This window comes from Narcine bancroftii, chromosome 5 (assembly GCF_036971445.1).
Source record: "Narcine bancroftii isolate sNarBan1 chromosome 5, sNarBan1.hap1, whole genome shotgun sequence".
NCBI lineage: Eukaryota > Metazoa > Chordata > Chondrichthyes > Torpediniformes > Narcinidae > Narcine > Narcine bancroftii.
Window position 1 is genome coordinate 35,110,817 of NC_091473.1, and position 21,649 is coordinate 35,132,465.

Sequence of the window (21,649 nt, forward strand, 5' to 3'; positions counted from 1 at the left end):
GTGTGTTTTGATCGGTGGTGTGCCGCAATGAAAGTAGAAAATAACTTTGATTTATTGAGGGAAATCATTCTGATTGAGGAGATTAAAAATTGTGTTCCTGATGATATTCAAGTGTACTTGGCAGAGAAAAATATAAAAACTTGGCAAGAATTGGCTAAATTCACAGAGGAATATAACTCACAAGCCTAAGTGGACACCAGGGAAAACCTTTCAAAGGAATATGGCTGATAATCCAAGTAGAGTAGAAAGAAAATCTAGAAATGAGGTTAAAGGAAGAGAGGAAGAGAAATGGGTGAAGAAAAATTTTTCGAGTGTTATTTGCCACTATTGTAAGAAGCCAGGGCACATAATAGCAAATTGTCCTGTATTGAAAAGGAAGAAAGAGAAAAGGGTGGTACCAACTGCCTGTGTTCAGAGGGAGAAAGTTAGGGATATTTTTAAACCATTCATGACTGAAGGTTTCATTTTGGTTAAAGAAGGATCCAATCAAGTGCCAGTTAAAATCCTGTGGGATACTGGAGCAGCCCAATTGCTTGTATTAAGCAACATTTTGAATTTTGGTGAGGAGACCGATACTGGAGATGCGAATTTAATTAAAGGCATTGGTGGTGAAGCAGAGCCTATAGCTTTGCATAGAATAGTGATGAAATCAGACTTAGTTAATGGCCCGGTTATGATAAGAATAAGATCAAGTCTGCTGGTGGATGGAGTTTCTCTTTTGTTAGGGAATGATTTAGCAGAGGGTAAAGTCATACCTGCAGTGAAACTCACAAGTCCAAAAGGGATTTGGAAATCTACCCTGGGTGTGCCATTACTAGAGACATATCTAGAAAAAAGGTAGAGGTAGAGAAAGTCTGTGATGATCCTGTAGTGGAGACAAGCATTGAGGACAAACCTAAGGATCCAGCTTTGCTGTTGTCAAGAGAAGAATTAATAGCTAGACAAAAGCATGATCCTGATCTTGCTGGTATAAGAGATAAGATTCTGTCTAACCAAGAAATTGAAACTGTGCCAGTAGGTTACTTTGTTCAAGATGGAATATTGATGAGAAAGTGGAGACCACAAGTGATACCTGCCAGTGAAAATAGGGCAGAAATAAGGCAAGTTGAAATTCCCAAAACTTACAGGAATGAAATATTGAAGTTGGCTCATACTATACCTTTAGGAGGTCATCTTGGAGTGAAGAAGATGGTATAAAAATAAGGAAACAGTTTTATTGGCCAAAATTAAGAAAGGATGTTGTGAACTTTTGTAGAACCTGTCACACTTGTCAAATGGAGGGCAAGCCTAATCAAGGTCCACCAGTGGCACCTTTACAACCCATCCCTGCTTTCGGGGAGCCCTTCTCAAAAGTGATAGTGGATTGTGTTCGCCCATTGCCAAAAACCAAAGCAGGAAATGAGTATTTGTTAATACTCATTCACACAGCTTCAAGGTTTCCAGAGGCTATTCCCCTGAGAAACATTAAAGCAAAGAAGATTGTGAAGGCTATGCTAAAATTTTTCACACTGTTTGGCCTACCAAGGTAAATTCAATCGGACCAAGGGAGTAATTTTATGTCTGGAATATTTCAACTGGTGGTATATGAAATGGGAGCCCATCAAATTGTGTTGTCTGCCTATCATCCTGAAAGTCAAGGGGCCTTGGAAAGGTTCAATTTAACTGTAAAAAATATGATGAGTGCTCATTGTGTGGAAAGTAATAAGGATTGGGATGAAGGAATCCATTTGTTATTGTTTGCTGTTAGAGAGGCAACTCAGGAGTCTCTTGGCTTTAGTCTATTTGAGTTGGTGTTTGGTCATGAAGTCAGGGGTCCATTACTGTTGTTGAAGGAACAGTGGATACATAATGATAAACAATCAAATCTGTTGGATTATGTTTTCCAATTTAAAAACAGATTACATCAGGCTTGCGAGATGGCAAGAGAAAATTTAAAAACTGCTGAGGGAAAAATGAAAAATTGGTATGATCAAAAAGCAAAAATTAGAGACATTAAACCTGGCGACAAAGTATTGGTTTTGTTTCCAATGCAGTTAAACCCTTTGAGAGCTCAGTTTTCAGGACTATATAAGGTGAAATCAAAAATTAACCAGGTCATCTATGTCATTGAGATGCCTGATCATTGAAGAGAGACACAGGTCTGTCACGTGAACATCCTTAAACCTTACTTTGAGAGAATGACTGAGGAGGAGACTAGGATTCCAACCAATGTGCTAGTTATAGAGGAAAGTAAGGAGGAGATAAGTTTTGTGGCAGGTCATGGAGCACAGAAAGTGATAAGCCCCAGGCTGGAAAATTCTCAAGTTTTGCAAAACTTAGAAACCAAGTTAATGCATTTGACTAAATCCGAAAGGAAAGAAATAAAGACATTACTTATGAAATTTACGGATATATTCCCAGATGTTCTAAGAAGAACTACTGTGGCTTGTCATGATGTGGAGGTCAATGATGCTAAGCCTATTAAGCAGCGTCCTTACCAAGTTAATCAGGAAAAGAGCAGATTGTTGGATCAAGAGGTGGATTATATGCTCAAAAATGACATCATCTGAAAATCAAGTTCAAATTGGAGTTCACCCTGTGTTGTGGTGCCTAAACCAGATGGCTCAATTAGGTTTTGTACAGATTATGAAAAGATAAACAAGGTGATAAAGACAGCATTCCCTATTCCCAGAATAGATGATTGTATAGATAAGCTGGGAAAGGCTAAGTTTCTTACAAACATTGATCTCTTAAAACGATACTGGTGTATTCCTTTGACAGAGAAAGGCAGGGAGATTTCTGCATTTTTTATACCTTCGGGATTTTATGAGTATAATGTTATGTCTTTCGGGATGAAAAATGCACCTGGCACATTTCAGAGAATGATTAATGCAGTAATTCAGGGTTTATAGCACACAAGAGCCTATATCGATGATCTATTAATTAGTATGGATACATGGGAAGAACACAAGCTTGAATTAGAGCAGTTATTTCAGAGACTGGTGGAAGCACACCTCACAGTGAATTTGCACAAGAGTGAGTTTGGACATGTCACTGTAATTTATCTGGGTTATGTGGTAGGACAGGGACAGGTGGCACCAGTTGGAGTGAAGGTATTGGCTATCACTGTGTTCCCTATCCCCGGTAATAAGAAAGTTCTTCGGAGATTTCTAGTTATGATTGGCTACTATCGTAGATTTTGTAAAAACTTTGCTGAAATTGCATTCCCATTAACAAAACTACTTGGAAAGAAAGAAAAATTTATCTGGTCAGATGCATGCCAAGAAGCGTTTCTAAAGTTAAAGGCCATTTTATGCCATCAGCCTGTACTTGTCTCTCCTAACTTTGAAAAGTCATTCTCTTTAGCCATGGATGCCAGTAATGAAGCGGTTGGTGCTGTATTGTTACAGAAGAAGGATGGTGATGGAGTAGAACATCCTATTTCATACTTCTCGAAAAGGTTTAACAACCATCAACGAAATTATTCAACCATTGAGAAGGAGTTATTAGTGCTTGTTTTAGCATTGGAACATTTTGATGTGTATATTGGTAGTGCTCAAAAACTTTAATAATATATACTGATCATAATTCATTAGTTTTGCTGTCTAAAATGAAAAAGAAGAACAGACGGTTATTGAACTGGAGCTTAATGTTACAAGAGTATGATTTAATTATTACACACATAAAGGCAATGGATAACATAATAGCAGATTGTTTGTCAAGATGTTAATCTGGGTAGATATGAATCTAATCACATATTCGCTGTAAAAAATGGAGTGTTTATTTTATTTTATTTATGTAATACTTCCATTGATTATTAAAAATTTGTTCTTGTGGACAATTTTTTTTGCAGGGGAGGTGTTACAGAGTTCTGAGTTGTCTTGTGTGGTTTTGTGTTGAAAAGTGACAGTTTGCCTTAGAGATCCAAGGTGAAGGTGGACTCTCTCAGCAGTGGGAGATGGTCTGGGCATGTGCAGAAAATGATCTAAAAATTCTGGACTTGGACGATAAACCACCACTGTGCTGTGGAGTGGAAGAAGGCCCAGAGCATGAGTCATTGTCTGGAAGATAGTTTAGAATGTTGGGATTTCAAAAAGGATGAACATTCTGAAGGCAGCCAGAAGGATCTGGACCAAGCCATTGTTCCTCTCTCTGCAAGCAACACAAGAAGACAACTTCAAATTTTGTGCTCTCTCTCTCTCTCTCTCTCTCTCTCTCTCTCTCTCTCTCTCTCAAAGATCTTTTGGCTTCAGTTTATCAAACAAACTGAATTTTGTTTATGATCTTTGCTTCGGTTGAGATCAAAGTTTTGTGAGTCTTGTATGTTTTGTGTTTTGTGTCTAAGTTTTTCTGTGGGCTAGTTGTAAATATAACTTAGACTTTAATTACATATGTATATTTAGGCTGGGGAATTTATTAGTTTTACACTGTGATAGAAGTTTGTATATTAACCAGTAGGCATTGTTATAAAAGGGAGGGATTTTGAATTAAAGTTTGAAGGTGAATTTTTGTTAATAAAGTAATTGTTCATCTTTACCCCTATGTGATATGCCTTCTTTGTGGTTGCTGGTTTGATCTTGTAACACAAGGAACTGAAATGATTTACCAGGTAGGCACAGGAAAGTGCAAATTTATCATATATTTTGTTCCTCCAGTCATGAACAGTGGGAATGGTAGCCAAGGCAGGGGAATGCTCATCTTGCAGAATGTGGGTCATGGGGGAAGCCAGCATTATCCCAGATGGCTTCATCTGCAAGAGATGCATTCAGCTGCAGCCCCTGACAAACAGAGTTAAGGAATTAGAACTGGAGTTGGATGAACTCTGGATCATTCAGGAGGCAGAGGAATTACAGTGACACTATTACACCTTGGAGGGAGACAAGAAGGGGGTAGTTAGGAAAGGGAAAGGGAACAGGCAGGCAGAGCATGGCCTGCTATCTCTAGGGATTGGAAGGTGCCAGTTGCTTGAGACTTACTTTTACAATGCCTGATTAGTACACCTGCATTAATAGTAAATAGTTTAAAAGACAAAAATACTACACTGTACTTACAATGAACAAACCACTTGCATGAATATATACACCTTGAAACATTTTACTTTATTTTCAATCACATTCTTGGAAAACATTTAACTGTCACTGCATCTGCAGATTCCTCCCCTCACCACCCACCCCCCCCCCCCCACCCACCCCCATGGAGCCACCTGAAAGATGAACAAAAGCCCCTCCCCTTATTTACAGATAAAGCCTCTGAATGGGGAAACTCTAACTAAGCAGGGATAAGGAGACACTTTAAGAGAGTCACCCCAATGGCAAGCGGCATCAACCAGCTCTTCAACCTGGGTGACACCATTTTATTCAAACACTTCATACAAACTTTATTCAAACAATTGTTACGAGCGAAGCATGACCAAGGCACACTGCTGGCTGAATATTTGCTTGCATCTTCACCAAAGGTTTATGTGTTACTTCAGAGAATATTTACCTTTACAATTTTAAGCTTACGTAGTTTACCTATTACTTCGTTCTTATTTATTTTAATTTTTAAAATTTATTTTCCTCTGATTTTGGCTGGTTGCTTGAGGCTGCCTTCTGGTTGCTTGAATTCCGGATACCAGGGGTTTTACAATTTTGTCATCAACCAGACAAATTAGTTGTTTAAAAATCAATGTGATACTAGATCAAAATTAATAATATTATTGCTGGTTCTTGATGGATAAATTTAAAATGTTAATTATTTAAATAGCCCTAGTCATATACTTTGAATTGATTATCTCAGTAAAGGTCTAGCTGTGCTCCACACCATTGTCTACATTTGAATAATGTAAAATGAAAGCCAATCTGTGTAATTTTAAATGAGATATTTGTTTAAAATCTAAGTATTATTCATTTACACATCTATTGTTATATAAATATGCTGTTCATTTAAGCAGATGTATGGCTTTTTCAAAAGGTTTATTCAATCCCCCTAATAAAGCTGATCATAAATATCTGAAAGCATTTGGTTTATGATTGGTGAAGCATGAGGATGTGCTTTTTAACTCAAGGACTGCTATTGTTTAGGTCCATGTGGTAATGCAACCATCAGCCTACTGCGATCTTTGTACCTGCAAGAAAACCAGCTAAAGGGCCTATCTCACTGGCCTGGAGACTAGGTGGAGACTTGCTGGTGACTCGATTCTCCGCAACATCTCCTAGAGACTAGCCGGGTTTCTGGGGAGCCGCCGGAAAATCGAACATGTTTGATTTTTCTGGAGACTTTTTCCAGTCTCCAGCAGGTCTCCGTGACGTCTCCATCAGTCGCGGCGACTACTGTTGTCTGTAACTGGGGACACGTCTCCGCGACATTGCCGCGACCTGCTGAAGACCAAGGAGATCGAGGAGAGGTCGCGGCAATGCCACGGAGAGGTCGCGGAGACGTCTCCCCAGTTGCGGACATCATTAGTTGCCGCGACTGATGGAGACGTCGCCCTGGCGTCGCCTTGGTGAGAACGCAAGCCGTGTTTTGGTCGCCCGAGTTGCCGCGACTAATCAGTCGCAGCAGTTGCATCGATGTCTCTGCCAATTAGATACTACTGTAAGGGGCTGACTCTATCTGGCCGGCTATCACTCAGCCAACCTAAATAGACCCTCTAGGGGGCTGACTCCACCTGGCTGGCTGTCAATCAGCCGACCCTAATATAGACCTGAGCTGGCCCCTCCCGAGCCAGTCACACGGGAACCACCAAGGCATTAACTGGTGTTCAGACTTTTACTGGAATAAAGCCTGTTGTAGTCTTTTGAGTTTTATGCTTGCTTGCTGCTTCTTCAGCGAACCACAATTTACTCCAGTAAAATTTTAAAGAACAACCATGGAGAAGTTCCTGTCGATCGGCAGCCTGGAGATCGACCCTCAACACCTGGAAGCCCAGGCAAGCTTCGAGATCGGAGGCACGTGATTGAGGCGATCATCCTAACATAGGTGGAGGTGATCAATATGAACCAAAAATGGCTCATGATTCTCTGCACCAAGCTGGGCCCACGAGCTTTCCAGGCCATCAAGGACTTCACAGATTACAAACCTGCGATGGCCGTCCTGGAGAGAAGGTACAAGTCCCCAACAAACGTGGTCTATGCCAGGTACCTACTCAGCATCAGGTCTCAGCAGCCAGGTGAAACAGCTGATGTCTATCTGGGGGCCCTACAGGAGCTAGCCCACCAGTTCCTGACCAAGACTTTGATGACCGAAGGGGAAGTGGAGTGATTGATCCGAGATGCCTGTGTGCAAGGGCTGCGCTCGAGGAGCGCCTGGTTGAAACTACTGGAAGAAAACATTGCCTCGCTTGCCAGGACAATAGAGATGGTCCATTCCCTGAGGTTTTCGATCCCTGACTCCCCCAATCTCCGGTCTGGCAGATCCAGACAACTGCCGTAGCCGAAGGGCCTCACATGGAGGAGACTATCGCTGCTGCAGGCACTCCGCACCCCTGTAAGTACTACGGTTCCCGGTGTGGGTCAGACAGGCAATCCCGCAAAGGCTGTCCCGCGAGGAATTCGTACTGCTCCCGATGCGTGAAGAAAGTCCACTATGCAAAGATGTGCCTTTCCAGACTCGTTGGGAGCACTGCAGCCCTTTGCGACCAGCTAGGAGCCCTCCTGAATATCGGCATGTATGAGGACTGGGCAATGCCATCACTTGTCCCTCCACAACTGCCCACACCCGCCAATATCACTTCTGGCCCAGCCATCGACCGGCACCACTGCAGTGTGCTCACCCCGGTGGCCACCCTCTTCCGCTGGACGACTTCCACCCACACCAATGACGTCACTTCCACCAGTTCTGATGGCATCACCTTCTGCTTCACGGCCGGCCAGGTTGCCAAATGCACTGATGCCACGTGTGTCCGCTGGGTGCTACCATCTTGGGCCAGCTGGGCCCCAACGGCACATCAATGGGGCATCGTGGGCACATACCTGATTGCCCACCCGATGCACCCTATTCCTAGGAAGGAAGCTGCCAGCTGCTACTCGCCTCATCCATCGGGGAGCAGCAACTCAGACCCTGAGATGGTCCTAGAGTCCACTACCTTAAAAAGAGACATTTCCCACAGACTCAGGCACTCAATGATGGTCATTGCTGTCAATGGGAAGGTAACTAAATGCCTATTTGATAGCAGTAGTACTGAGAGCTTCATGAACCCGAATGTGGCCCGGACACTAAAGCTCCTGGTTGTGCTCACCTCTGTGCCCCAGTACTCTTAGGCTGGACTTCCAGTACCACCTCCAAAGGCTTACCCTCACTTTTGGCAGGCCCCTCCCCCAGCTCACAGTCCACAGCGCACAGACCTACAAATGCCCCCAATCCATCTGCAGTCTCTCCACACTACAGATAACCCCTCCTGCCTTCTTCAACTACCTTACATCAGATTGCAAGCCCATAGCTGCCAGGAGTAGGTACTATTGCGCGGCCGACCGGGCTTTCATTAAGGCAGAGGTGAGGCGGCTTCTGGCAGAAGGTATCATAGAGCCCAGCACCTGGAGGGCCAAGTGGGAAGCAAACTGAGGATGGTTATCGATTATAGCCAGACTATAAACTGGTACACCCAACTGGGTGCCTACCCCCTACCCAGAATAGCCGTCATGGTCAACGAGATACCCCGCTATAAGGTTCTCTTGACAATTGACCTAAAGTCAGCCTACCACCAGCTCCCTATCCATACCCGGAATAAGCCATATACCACCATCGAGGCAGACGGGTGTCTCTATCAGTTCTGGCGGGTTCCGTTTGGGGTCAGTAATGGGGTCTTTGTTTTCCAATGGGAGATAGACAATAGACAATAGATAATAGGAGCTGGAGTAGGCCCTTCGGCCCGTCGAGCCAGCACCGCCATTTTACAGATCATGGCTGATCACTACCATCAGTACCCCTTTCCAGCCTTATCCCCATAACCCTCAACTCCTTTGCTCACTAGAGTCTTATCTAACTCTCTTTTGAACATAATCAGCGAATCTGCCTCTACCACCCTCTGTGGCAGAGCATTCCACAGATTCACACTTCTCTGGGTAAAAAAATGTTTTCTCATCTCCGTCCTAAAGGGCCTACCCTGTATTCTTAAACTATGCCCTCTAGTCCTCGTCTCCCCCATCATTGGGAACAAGTAATCCGACTTCACCCTGTCTATCCCCCTGATAATTTTGTATACCTCAATCATGTCCCCCCTCATCCTTCTAAACTCCATCGGATACAAGTCCAGTTTTTCTAGCCTTTCAGCAGATGTCAACCCCGCCATCCCTGGAACTAACCTTGTAAATCTGCGCTGCACACCCTCTATAGCTAGTATGTCCTTCCTCAAAATTGGAGACCAGAACTGGACGCAATACTCCAGGTGGGGTCTCACCAGGGCCCTGTGCAACTGCAGAAGGGCGTCTCTGTTCCTATACTCCAATCCCTTCTTTATGAAAGCCAACATGCTATTAGCCTTCTTCACAGCTTTCTGAACCTGCATGCTAGTCTTCAGTGACCGGTGAACAAGTACTTCCAGATCCATTTGCTCCTCCCCACTCCCTAGCTTGTCTCCATTTAAATAATACTCTGCTTTCCTATTATTGCCCCCAAAATGGATAACCTCACATTTGCTTACATTGAACGTCATCTTCCATTCAGCAGTCCACTCCCCCAACCTGTCCAAGTCCCTCTGCATTTTCCTGACATCCTCCTCACACCCCACACTGCCACCCAGTTTCGTGTCATCTGCAAATTTGCTCAAATTATTAATAATCCCCTCATCCAAATCATTTACATAAATTACAAACAACTGAGGACCCAATACCGATCCCTGCAGCACTCCACTCGTCACATCCTGCCATCCTGAAAAAGACCCGCTTACCCCAACCCTTTGTTTCCTATTTCTTAACCAATTTCCTATCCATGTCAGCACCTTACCTCCAAATCCATGCTCCCTGATCTTGCTCACTAGTAGACTGGCACAACCTAAGAGCGACGTCCCTGTACTTGGACAATGTCACCATTTGTGGCCATGACCAGCAGGACCACGATGACAACCTGGAGTGATTTCTCTGGATGGCCACTTACAACAAAGAGCAGTGTGTGTTCAGCACCACCCGCCTTGCCATCCTAGGGTACATCTTGGAACATACTGTCATTAGTCCAGATCCAGAACGCATGTACATATTAATGGAACTGCCCCTCCCCTACCACGCTCAAGGCCCTCCGCAGATGCCTTGGACTTTTCTCCTATTAGTTCCCATGGGTCCCTCGTTCCTCGGACAAGGTCTGCCCACTGGCCCAAGCCACCATCTTTCCTCTGCCCTCTGAGGTGCAAGCAGCTTTTGCTCACATCAGGCAGGACATCGCTGATGCCATGATGCCATCACAGGGGTTACCCTCCCCACTATTGAGTACATCTACAGGGAGTGCTGCTGTTGGAGGGCAGCAGCAATCATCAAAGACTCACTCCACCCAGCACATGCTGTGTTCTCACTGCTGCCAGCAGGAAAGAGGTATAGCTGTCACAAGACTCGCACCACCAGGTTCAGAAACAGCTGCTATCCCTCCACCATCAGACTCCTTATTGACAAAGTCCATCAGAGTCATTTAAGGACTCTCACTGTGCACTTTATTGATTTTTCTTTTTGTTCTCTTTGTATTGCACAGTTTGTTTACATTAATTATCTGTTCAAGTTCTTTGCTTACATGTTTTATGCTGTTTACAGTTTTTTTTGCATTACCAATTAGTGGTAATTCTATTGCACCTGCAGGAAAAAGGAATCTCAGGGATGTATGTGATGCCCTGTATGTACTCTGACAATATATCTGAAAGCTGATAGCAGAGGGGAAGAAGCTGTCTTTGTGCTGCTGAGTGCTCATCTTTAGGCCCTGTACCTTTTTCCAGATGGAAGCAGAGTGAAGAGGACATGGTCTGGGTGGTGGGGGTCTTTGAGGAGAGAGGCTGCTTTCTTAAGACACCACCTTTTGTAAATGTCCTCGATGGAGAGGAGTCTGATCTCCTGATGTCTCAGGCCAAGTTAACAACCCTCAAGGGTTTTTTTCTTGTCCTGAGCATTGGCACTTCCATACCAGGCAGTGATGCAACCACCCAGAATGCTCTCCACGGTACACCTGTAGAAGTTCACAAGAGTCTTTGGTGACATACTGAACCTCCTCAAACACCTCACAAAGTATAGCCGCTGGTGAGTTTTTTTTCATGATTGCATCGACATGCAGGCTCCAGGCCAGATCCTCAGAGATGTTAACACCCAAGAATTTGAAGTTCTTGAACCTCTCTACTACTGAGCCCTCGATGAGGATTAGATCATATTCTCCTGACTTCTCCTGAAGTTCACAATGATCTCCTTGGTTTTGCTAATATTGAATGCAAGGTAGTTGATGTGACACTAAGCTGATCCATCTCCCTCCTGTAAACTTCCTCATTGCAGTTTGTGATTCTGCCGACATGGTATCATTGACAAATTTGTAGAAGGCATTGGAATTGTGCCTGGCCACACACTCATGAGTACATAGTGAGTAGAGCAGTGGGCTAAGCACACATCCTTGAGGTGTGCCTGTGTTGATAGTGAGAAGACATTGTTTCCAATTTGTACTGACTGTGGTCTTCCTATGAGGAAGTCAAGGATCCAGTTGCAGAGGAGGGTGCAGAGACCCAGGATTTGGAACTTGTTGACCCGCACTGAGGAAATAATGGTGTTGAAGGCTCAGCTATAGTCTATAAAGAACAGCCGCATTATGAATTGCTGTTTTCGAGGTGATCCAGAGCTGAGTGGAGAGCCAGTAATATGACATTTGCTGTGGAGCGATTGTGATGATAGGCAAATTGTAGAGGGTCCAGATGTTAATTCTGGCCATGACCAACCTCAAAAAGCATATGGATTCATGTGGATTACATTACACAGTCAGCATGCAATAAAAGTGGAAGCATGCTAACATTATTTGTTCTTCATTAAAACTGTGAATAAGAACACCAAAAACATGATCGAAAAAAGGACACGTGTTGTACATTGAGAAGATTAATCAGATTCCCACTGTGGATCATGAGGAAAGGAATACCCGTCAGCATTCAATTCACGTTAATCTGATTCTTAAGTAATGGGTTGGATGTATTTGAAAAGACTTAGGCTATAAGGAATTAAAGAAGGGAAATTCATTGTCTTGGTAACTTCAGGGAAAATATTGTCAATTCTCTCATGGAATGCAGCATGCTGAAACATTTTTGTTAAGATTATGTATATGTGTGAAATAAATGTTACACAAATTAAATATAATTATTTTAAAAAGCTTGTAGAAAATCCATATATATGTATGTATGTTAATATTGTGGAAGTGATTGAGGGTTATCAGCTTTGAATAAACACATTCCAGGTTTGTTAATTCAATTTACAGAGGTTTGACTTCTACTCTGTGGGATTCTGAAGGCTTTGGGGCATATTCTATGAAGCAAAGTTGAAGCTGAGTCCCTGTGTATCAGCGACAGGGGAAATGAATATATATATAGTGATATTTTAAATGGTGAATACCTATAAGAGGAGCCTGTAGGCATGTTCCACTCATAAAGTTATGCAGAGTTGATTGCTGAGAAATATTTAAATATAAGCTCCAGCAAATCAATGATAAATCTATTCTAAAAAATCTCTTGCTGATACAGGTTCAAACCTAGGAACTTAAATCTTATTTATTTAATTTTGTAAATCCAATGCATGGATTTTGGATATGGAAATGTTCCTTTGAACCTCAATTTATTTTCTATCAATGTCTATATTTTCTTAATGCAACCTATTTTTTCTATCAATAGAGGAGAAAAAAAGAGAGGAGAGGAGAGAGAGAGAGAGATGGGGGAGTGACTGTATAACCAGCTTACTGAATACAAATGGTTCCATGCTTTGTTTCTTTTCAAAATGCTGAGGGATAGTATTCATAGTTAAATACACAAAAATGCTGGAGTTGCTGGGCAAGGAGCTGAGGCCCACAGGCTCAAAGTCATAGGTGGATATGGGTGGGAGGGCAGAAGAGACAAAAATCTGGGAGGGGATGGAGAGGGAAGGAGATAGAGGGATATGGAAAGAGAGAGGGACAGGGAAGGGCCCTAAGACAAACTAGAGAAACCGGATGGTATTCACGTTCACTTCAAACAAAGCCAACATTATTTTGTCAAGGGCAGGCCTCTCTGATCAATCTGATTGATTTTTTTAAAGAGAACAAAGCACTAGATATGGTTTAGATGGACATCAGTTGGCAAGATCCTATATGGGTGACTTACCCAAAAGATTAAGGAGAATGGAATACAGGACAATTTGACAAACTGGATGTCATTGAATATCCTCTTGTTTCTTTCCTGAAGTTAACAGAGTAAGTTGATTTAAAAAAAAATGTTTGGGACCAATTATGGGCATCAGGAGATGATACTATGCATTCACCTTAGATATTAACTGGGGGTGGGGGGTGGGGAAGGACCTCAATCATGCATATTGCCTGGAAGAACCATACAAACATAGAACACTGCAGCACAGAATCAGGCTCCTCAGCCCATCTAGTCCATGATGAATTATTTATTCTGTCATGTCCCACTGACATGCACCCAGACTGAGGTCTCCTTTCATTCTTCCAAATTTTAAGAAATAGTCTCTTCAAACTCTTACATGTCAAGCCTTCCATTCTTTGAACCAGTCCAATGAAATTTCATTGTGCCAAGTATGCATTTTTTAGGTGAGAAGAACAAAACTGTAATGTAACCCCAAGTGTAACCTCATCTGGGCTCAACATAATGCAACTAAAATTTACTCCTGTTTCCAAATCCTCTCCTATCAGAGGTTAATATACCCTTTACCTTCTTAATTGCTCACTGTGCCTGAATATTGGCATATAGTGACTTGTGTACAAATATATTGAATTTAAGAGCAGACAGGTTATGTTGCAAATGTACAAAGTATTGGTGAAACAGTATCTGGAGTACTTTGTGCAGTTCTGATCTCCGTATTTGAGGAAGGATGTACTGGGTTTGGAGGCGGTGCAGAGGAGGTTCACCAGGTTGATTCCAGGGATGAAGGGGTTGACCTATGAGGAGAGATTGAGTCATCTGGGATTGTACTCACTAGAACTTATTTAATTATGAAAGGCATAGATAAGATAGAGGTAGATAAGTTGTTCCCTTTGGTGGAGAAGATTAGGGGAGTAGATTTAGAACTGAGATAAAGATGAACTACTTATCCCGGAAGGTGGTGAATCTATGGAATTCCCTTCCCGTTGAAGCAGTAGAGGCTACCTCAGCAGACAAGGTTGGACAGATTTCTACATAGTAAAGCAATTAATGGTTATGGGGAAAAGGTAAATGAGTGGTGATAAGCCTATTATCAGATCAGCTATGATCACTTTGAATGGCGGAGCAAGTTCAATGGGCTGGATGGCCTACTCCTGCTCCTATCTCTTATGTTCTTATACTCAGGTCCCTCTGAACATCAATGTTACCTTAAGATTTAAAAAAACAAATATTCTCTTCCTCTGATACATGCACCAAAGTGGATGATCTCACATTTTATCACATTACTTTGTCTTCACCCACTCACCCAGGTTGTCTATAACTCCTTGAATGTTGTCTATATCCCCTTTCCTATTTGTATCCCCATCCAGCTTTGTATCACCCCCAGACTTCGAAGCACGACATTTGGTCCCTCACTCGGCACATTATTTTTCAATCCTTGGGAGTAAAATTCCCTAAATTCCATGTGTCGTAACTTTAATTTAGCCTTTTGTTTACAGATGCACCATGGTAACAAGCCCTTCTTACCCACGAGCCCATGTCACCCAAATACACCAATTGACCTGCAGCACCCAGAGGAAGCCCATGCAAGTACTGAGAGAATGGACAAACACAGGCAGGGCAGGATTCAAACCTGGTTTGCTGTGACTGTAATAGCTTTGTGCTAACTACTACATTATGCTGCCTAAGCCTACGGAACCTGGCATTCCCAAGTGGAATCCTATCTGAGTACTGACCTGGGCTGACCCTGCTCGCTTCCAGGATAAGTTACGATTGGGCATTCTCAGACTAGTACAAACATAACTTCTCTGTGGGACCATATCATAAACTTGCAGAAAATACAATACATTGGCACCACACATTCCTCCAGTCCACCCTCAAAGAACTTGGGTAGATTAGTCAAATGAGTGTTTTCTTTCATCAGTCTATGTCGCATCCTTATTATTTTTTATGAGGCGCTCAGATACATCTTTCCTGATAGATTAAATACAATACAACTCCGAATGTCTGAAATTGAATTCTCAAAAATTCTCAATTATCTAAAAAATTTTTTGGATAAATGAGGATATCCGAAGCAAATCAGAAATCATCATTTATCCAAAACCTTTTTGGAGCCGAACTGACGGGGGACGATAGGCTGCCAGTGGCAGGGCCGATCTCGGGCTCCAGGAAGCAGCGGGGTCCTTGGGATCCCGTCAGGAGCGGGCCCTTGGTGGGAAGGTGTCAGTGATTGATGGCGGCCAGCGTTTTTTTGGTGAGAATTAAACATTATTTTAATGCTTAAAAAGCCTTCCCTTGTTGATTGTTGTTGCTTAAACACAGTTTCAAGGGATTTGCTGTTGCTACTGGGCTGTTTTATTTAAAAAATGACCAATTCTCCAAATAAAATTGTCCAACATAGCCAGGACCCAACCATTTTGAATAATTGAAGTTGTACTGTAATCAAAGATTTTGATATCAAAAGCAAAGAGAAAGCATTTTGACTCATATGTAGGCTGAGAACCAGAATGCACAGATTTGATACTTGGCAAAAAGAACCAAAGAGATATGGAAATTCTTCACATTCAGTGACTTATAATGATTTCAAATGGTCCACTTGAAAGGGTGATGGAAGAAGATGTAATGATAACTTTCAAATGGAAGTTACTGGGTTTGAAAAGGAACATAAAGTGCATGCCACACAGGGAGCAAACAGAATATGCAGTAGTTTGATGCCTATTAAAGAGCAGATTTAAAGGCCAAATAGTCCATTCCTTTGCTTAAATGTTTAATGATTTTGTAACTTAAATATGTGATACTTGTACTGCTTTTGACTTGCAAATTTCATGAAATTATTTTGTTTCTTTTCTTGGGCATCCTCAGTCTGAGTCTCTGATTTTATCATCTGTTTTCTTGTTCTTGGTTTTTCTTGCCTTAATTCCAAAATTCCTTTTAGTTTTCTGAATTAGTGTTTAAATTTCAGATATTTTCATAGTAATGAGACAAACCGGATTTTGTTTGGCTTTGGTTGGAGGGTCTCGGGACCAAAACTGGGCAAAGGCTGCCCTCTACTGGCTACATCTCCTCACTAAAGTACTTCTCGAGATCTGACCTGAATGTAAATGCACAAACGTTAAAGTAAAACATATTTCAGTCTTTGGCCGTGGAGTCTTTCTGTGTTCCCATTTAAATCTAAGAATGTCTTTCAGAATCACAACTATGAAACAAAGAAAGGTTTGCATTTATGTCACACTTTTCACATCACTTTCAGGTTGACACAGGGGAATTTACAGTCTAATACTTTTGAAGTGAAGTTACTCTTGTCATGTGGATATTGCAGCCAATATTGTGTTTAGGACTTAGCACAAAGATTAATATAATAATGATTGGATTGACTAAGTTTTACAAGCATTGACTAAGGGATAAACTTTGATCTGGACACCAGGGATTATGTCCCTGCTCACCTTCCTGATAATGTCAAGGGTTCTTACTATAGGCCCTTTCAAGCAAGGAAAATGCCCAACTGTAAAGGCAGAGGTTCTCTGCCCTTGCATCTAGAGACTTTCTTTTCTAAATGTGCCGTGGCTAGCTCCGAGGCACTGAAGGCAACCCTTTTTGAGGAAGGATAATTGGCGGAGCACACCGCTATGCCGCCCCACATGAATGTACAACCGCTGCAAGTGGCTGATTAGGGGCTGGGCTGATAACGTTATCAGCCTGCGACCCATATCTCCACTCATCCCTCTCCCTCCATGACTCACTCAAAGCAGTTGGGGCTGGCGGGAGCTGCCAAGGCAGCGGTGGCCAGCGGGGGCCATCAGGGGGTAGCCGGTGCAGGTTGTGACAGCCTCATCAGGTCACTTCGGTCTTCGGAGCCCCTCTCTGTGGCTCAAAACGCAGCAGAGCAATGGCTGTCTTCCCTACCCATAATCCCCCATGAAGCTGGAATTGTTTTGGGAAACAGACCAGTTCTAGCTGCACGGGGGATTATGGGTAGGGAAGACAACCATTGCTCTACTGCGTATTTATGATGGATGGCACTACAGCACCAGTTGCCCCGTCTCCATCTGTTCTGAGGGCACTAAGAGGTGCCGCTTGACATGGATGTGACACTGCAGTAGCCTTTTAGGGCTGCTCTATGAAAGGTACATTTTATGTTTTCCCTCCTCACTTGTAGTTGGCCTCCAGGCAGGGGCCTGGCACAAAATGGCCTAAAGTTTTCCTCAGACAGCAAATGAGACTTCGCTGTAATATGCCATTCAAAAGATAACACCTCTAAACAGGATAGCACTTCGTGCAGTAAGAGTTGTAAATAGTATCACTTTACAATCAGATAAAGAAAATAGCTTATTAATATCGTCTAACACTCCACATAAAGCCGTTGAAGGATTAGGTTCAAGATTAACATGTAATATTATTGACAAAACAAAAAACCTCCCTCCAATAAGGTTCAAGAACTCAACAAGACCAGAACATATGTATCAAGGTGGCTTCCCTGTCATTACATCTGTCACATCAGGGATTTAGATTAGGAAATATATGGGATAATTTGTCTTTAGAGATGTAAATCCTATGTACAACCTTGAAATTGCGTAAGAGAATGTTGAGCACATAGAGCAGTAGTTTTAACTAATTTAAGAATCAAATCCCAGTTTTTGTCTGAGATTGAAAACAGTAGATCGTGTTCTCATGCCCTTTTAATCTTATCGCAGGAAACCTGATGCGATTTTGAAAGCATATCATATATAAAGGTTATTAAATCTTTGTGGGAGGGTTGTAATTTGAAAATTACATCCAGCATGTTTGATTCACAAGCCATGGGAAAACTTAGTAATTGAACCCGTAAAAATATTCTGATCTGCAAATATCTAAAAAAAAAGCGAATTTGGTAAATTAAACTTCGCTGGTAACTGTTCAGAAGACACAACTGTCAACAATCAAGTCTCAAAAACACTGAATACCATTATCATACCAATTGACAAACATCTTAGAAAGAAGGAGGAAATACATAATTAGATGATATAAAACTTGATAAGGAAAATCTTACTTAGATGGAAAGATCCTGTTCCACCCACTAGTACTCAGTGGTCATGTCATGTCTTAATTTAGAAAAGATCAGGTGATCCACGTTGTGTGCTGACACTAATTTTCATAAAATTTGGTCCTTTTATGGACTATTTTTGTGCTCCATTAAATCTATTTGTCTTGATCATTGAATCTGTTTTTTTCCTTCAATTAACAATGTTTTATAGATTCAAAGACGAGTTTACCTCAGCTGCACCATTTCATCTAATGCAAGGATTAACAAAGAGATAGACAACAGACTCGCCATGGCAAATAGCGCCTTTGGAAGACTACACAAAAGAGTCTGGAAAAACAATCACCTGAAGAAACACACAAAGATCAGCATGTACAGAGCCGTTGTCATACCCACGCTCCTGTTCGACTCTGAATCATGGGTCCTCTACCGGCATCACCTACGGCTCCTAGAATGCTTCCATTAGCGCTGTCTCTGCTCCATCCTCAACATTCATTGGAATGACTTCATCACCAACATCGAAGTACTCGAGCTGGCAGAATCTGCAAGCATCGAATCCACACTGCTGAAGACCCAACTGCGCTGGGTGGGTCACATCTCCAGAATGGAGGACCATCGCCTTCCCAAGATCATGTTATATGACGAGCTCTCCACTGGCCACCGAGACAGAGGTGCACCAAAGAAGAGGTACAAGAACTGCTTAAAGAAATTTCTTGGTGCCTGCCACATTGACTACCGCCAGTGGGCTGATTTCGCCTCCAACTGTGCATCTTGGCATTTCACAGTTTGGCGGGCAGCAACCTCCTTTGAAGAAGACCGCAGAGCCCACCTCACTGACAAAAGACAAAGGAGGAAAAACCCAACACCCAACCCCAACCCACCAATTTTCCCTTGCAACCGCTGCAACCGTGCCTGCTTGTCCCGCATCGGACTTGTCAGTCACCAACGAGCCTGCAGCAGACGTGGACATACCCCTCCATAAATCTTCATCCGCGAACCCAAGCCAAAGAAAGAAGAAAAGAAGATAGATTCAGTAGAACTATACTACCTTTAATTTTTGTGTTCTCTCTATGATGTGTTCTTGTTTTATAAAACTCACTAAAAAGATTGACAGAGAGAAAAAATAACACTTCAAACTATTCAGATCTCTCCCAATATTGCAATGGAGTCCAGATTTCTGCACTCAAGCCTTCTCATACTTTTATGAATTCTTGAACCTATTCTATCATGTAATCCTGCCCTCTTACTTTTTATGCCATATCATAATGCTACAGTCTTTGCACAGAACTTTATTGAAGCGTATTGTTATGTGAGCTATGCTTTGAGTATAGATCAAACCAATTTGAAGCCAAGTATCTTTCCAATATAGCTCTCAAGATGGTGTAATTACTTGTAAAGAAATGCAGGGCTAAGGAGAGAAGGTCATGAGTAGTGAGACAGAGCTGGATTTCACGAGCGTGTAGCCAGCATTGTAGAATATTAGCTATAGAGTATCTAGTTATGGGAATTATGATGAAGAAACCATCACACAGATCTTGCCAATAAGCTGGGAGAGAGAGTAACCAAGGACATTTCAGACAGGAATCAATTCTCACCTCTTCTACTGACCATATTATATTGCCTGCCTGATCTCTTTAACACAACAGTACAAACTGACTACTCACTTACCTGCTAGACGCAATTAAAAGGCTGCAATAAGCGTCCAGCACCAATCAGCCCTTGAATGGCATTGTTTCAAGTACTGAAGTTTTGGCCATCACTGTCAACTTCAAGAATCTAAGATTACTATGAAACTAACCATTTACATGTGTAAATTGAAAACCAGAAATAAGGGAGCCAGAGAACGGATACTGATGTGTACTGTGAGCAATCCTTCCAGACTTCTGTTGATTTTTTTTGTATCCCAGAAGGATGTTCTTAATTATAATTGGTACATGAGATTAAATGACCAATAACAAATCATTTCTCTGTCTTTAGGAAGAAGATATGCAAAATGTATAACATAAGCTGTAGCAATACCTTCAAAGAAATGTTTTCCAATTTGTACACAGGAAAATGTTTTAAATATTGTGCACTGTGGCTGTGTTCTTTGAATGAAACCAAATGGTCTTAGTGAGGTGACCTTGTCTACCCAACACTACAGACTGCTCATTCCCGCTAGCGTTATTCGAATAAAGTCTGTTTGAATTGTACTGTGTGGCTTGGTTGTACTTTTTGTTTCTTGCCAGGAGCTCGACTTTAACAGCGTGACCTAATGGACTGAATGTCCTTTGGCGTGCTGCACCCATTTTGTAGTATTGGTTCTGAAAGCTCCCAACTTCAGGGATGAGACACTCAGAGAGCAAAGTGATAGCTGAGTGCACAGCTGGTGGGTTCCATGATCTCTGCACATGGTGCAAGGAGAACCCACAGGAGGAGGAAGTCATGCAGAGATAATGCAGTGGAAGAGACAGGAAGCAGGAAGATCTTTGTAATGAGACCATGGGCAGCTGGTGATTGGAGGAGATCAGAGAGAAGATTGGGGTTGGGAAAAATAATTATAGGAGAGTGGGGAGTAAAATCTGGGAGGAAGTGTAAACACAATGCTGAAGAAACTCAGCAGGTCAAACAGCATTCTTTATGTAGCAAAATTAAAGATACATTACCAATGCTTTGAGTTTGAGCCCTTTATCAAAGTAGGAACAAAATGTTGGCAGGCACCCGAACAAAATGGTGGGGGTGGGAGGGGCAGGGGAGGAGCACGATTTCACAGGCTAAAAGTAATAGATGGATAAGGGTGGGAAAGCACATCAGCAAGTAAGGGAATAGAAAGGCCCTGTGAATGGAGAGGGAAGGGGTGGATAGCTGAAAGAAAGAAGACTGTGGGATGGGGAAGAGATGGAGAATGGAGAGTAGGCTAGCAGAAACCAGAGAACTCAATGTTGATGCCAGAGAGAGACAAGACAAAACATTAGGTGCTTCTCCTCCAATTTATGGGTGGTCTTGGTTTGACAGTACATGAAGCCATGGACAGACATGTCAAGGCAGGAGTGGGGCATGGAATTGAAATAGTTGGCCATCATCCCTGTCCATTCATAGAGCCATCTTTCCTTCCCCCTCTTCATTCTTGTGTTCTCCCTTCCTTATTCACCTATTACCTCCTGCCTGTGGAATTCTGGTCCTCCCCCTGCCCTTCCCTCCCACCATTTTATTCAGAAGTCTGCCGACATTTTGTTCATACCTTGATGAAGGGCTCAATCCTGAAACATTGGCTATGTATCTTTATCTTTGCTATATAAAGAATACCGTTTGCCTTGCAGAGTTTCTACACCATTGTGCTTTTACTTCAATCATGGTGTCTGCAGACTTCTGGGTTTTACTCTGGGAGGAAGTGACCCTGGGTTCAG

The 21,649-nt window shown here is 42.4% G+C and overlaps 1 long non-coding RNA gene across 6 annotated transcripts in view; it reads left to right on the plus strand.

Moving 5' to 3' along the window:
• Positions 1-21,649, plus strand: part of LOC138763256 (uncharacterized) — a 147,596-nt gene that overhangs the window by 1,329 nt on the left and 124,618 nt on the right. The gene's annotated exons all lie outside the window — the stretch shown is intronic.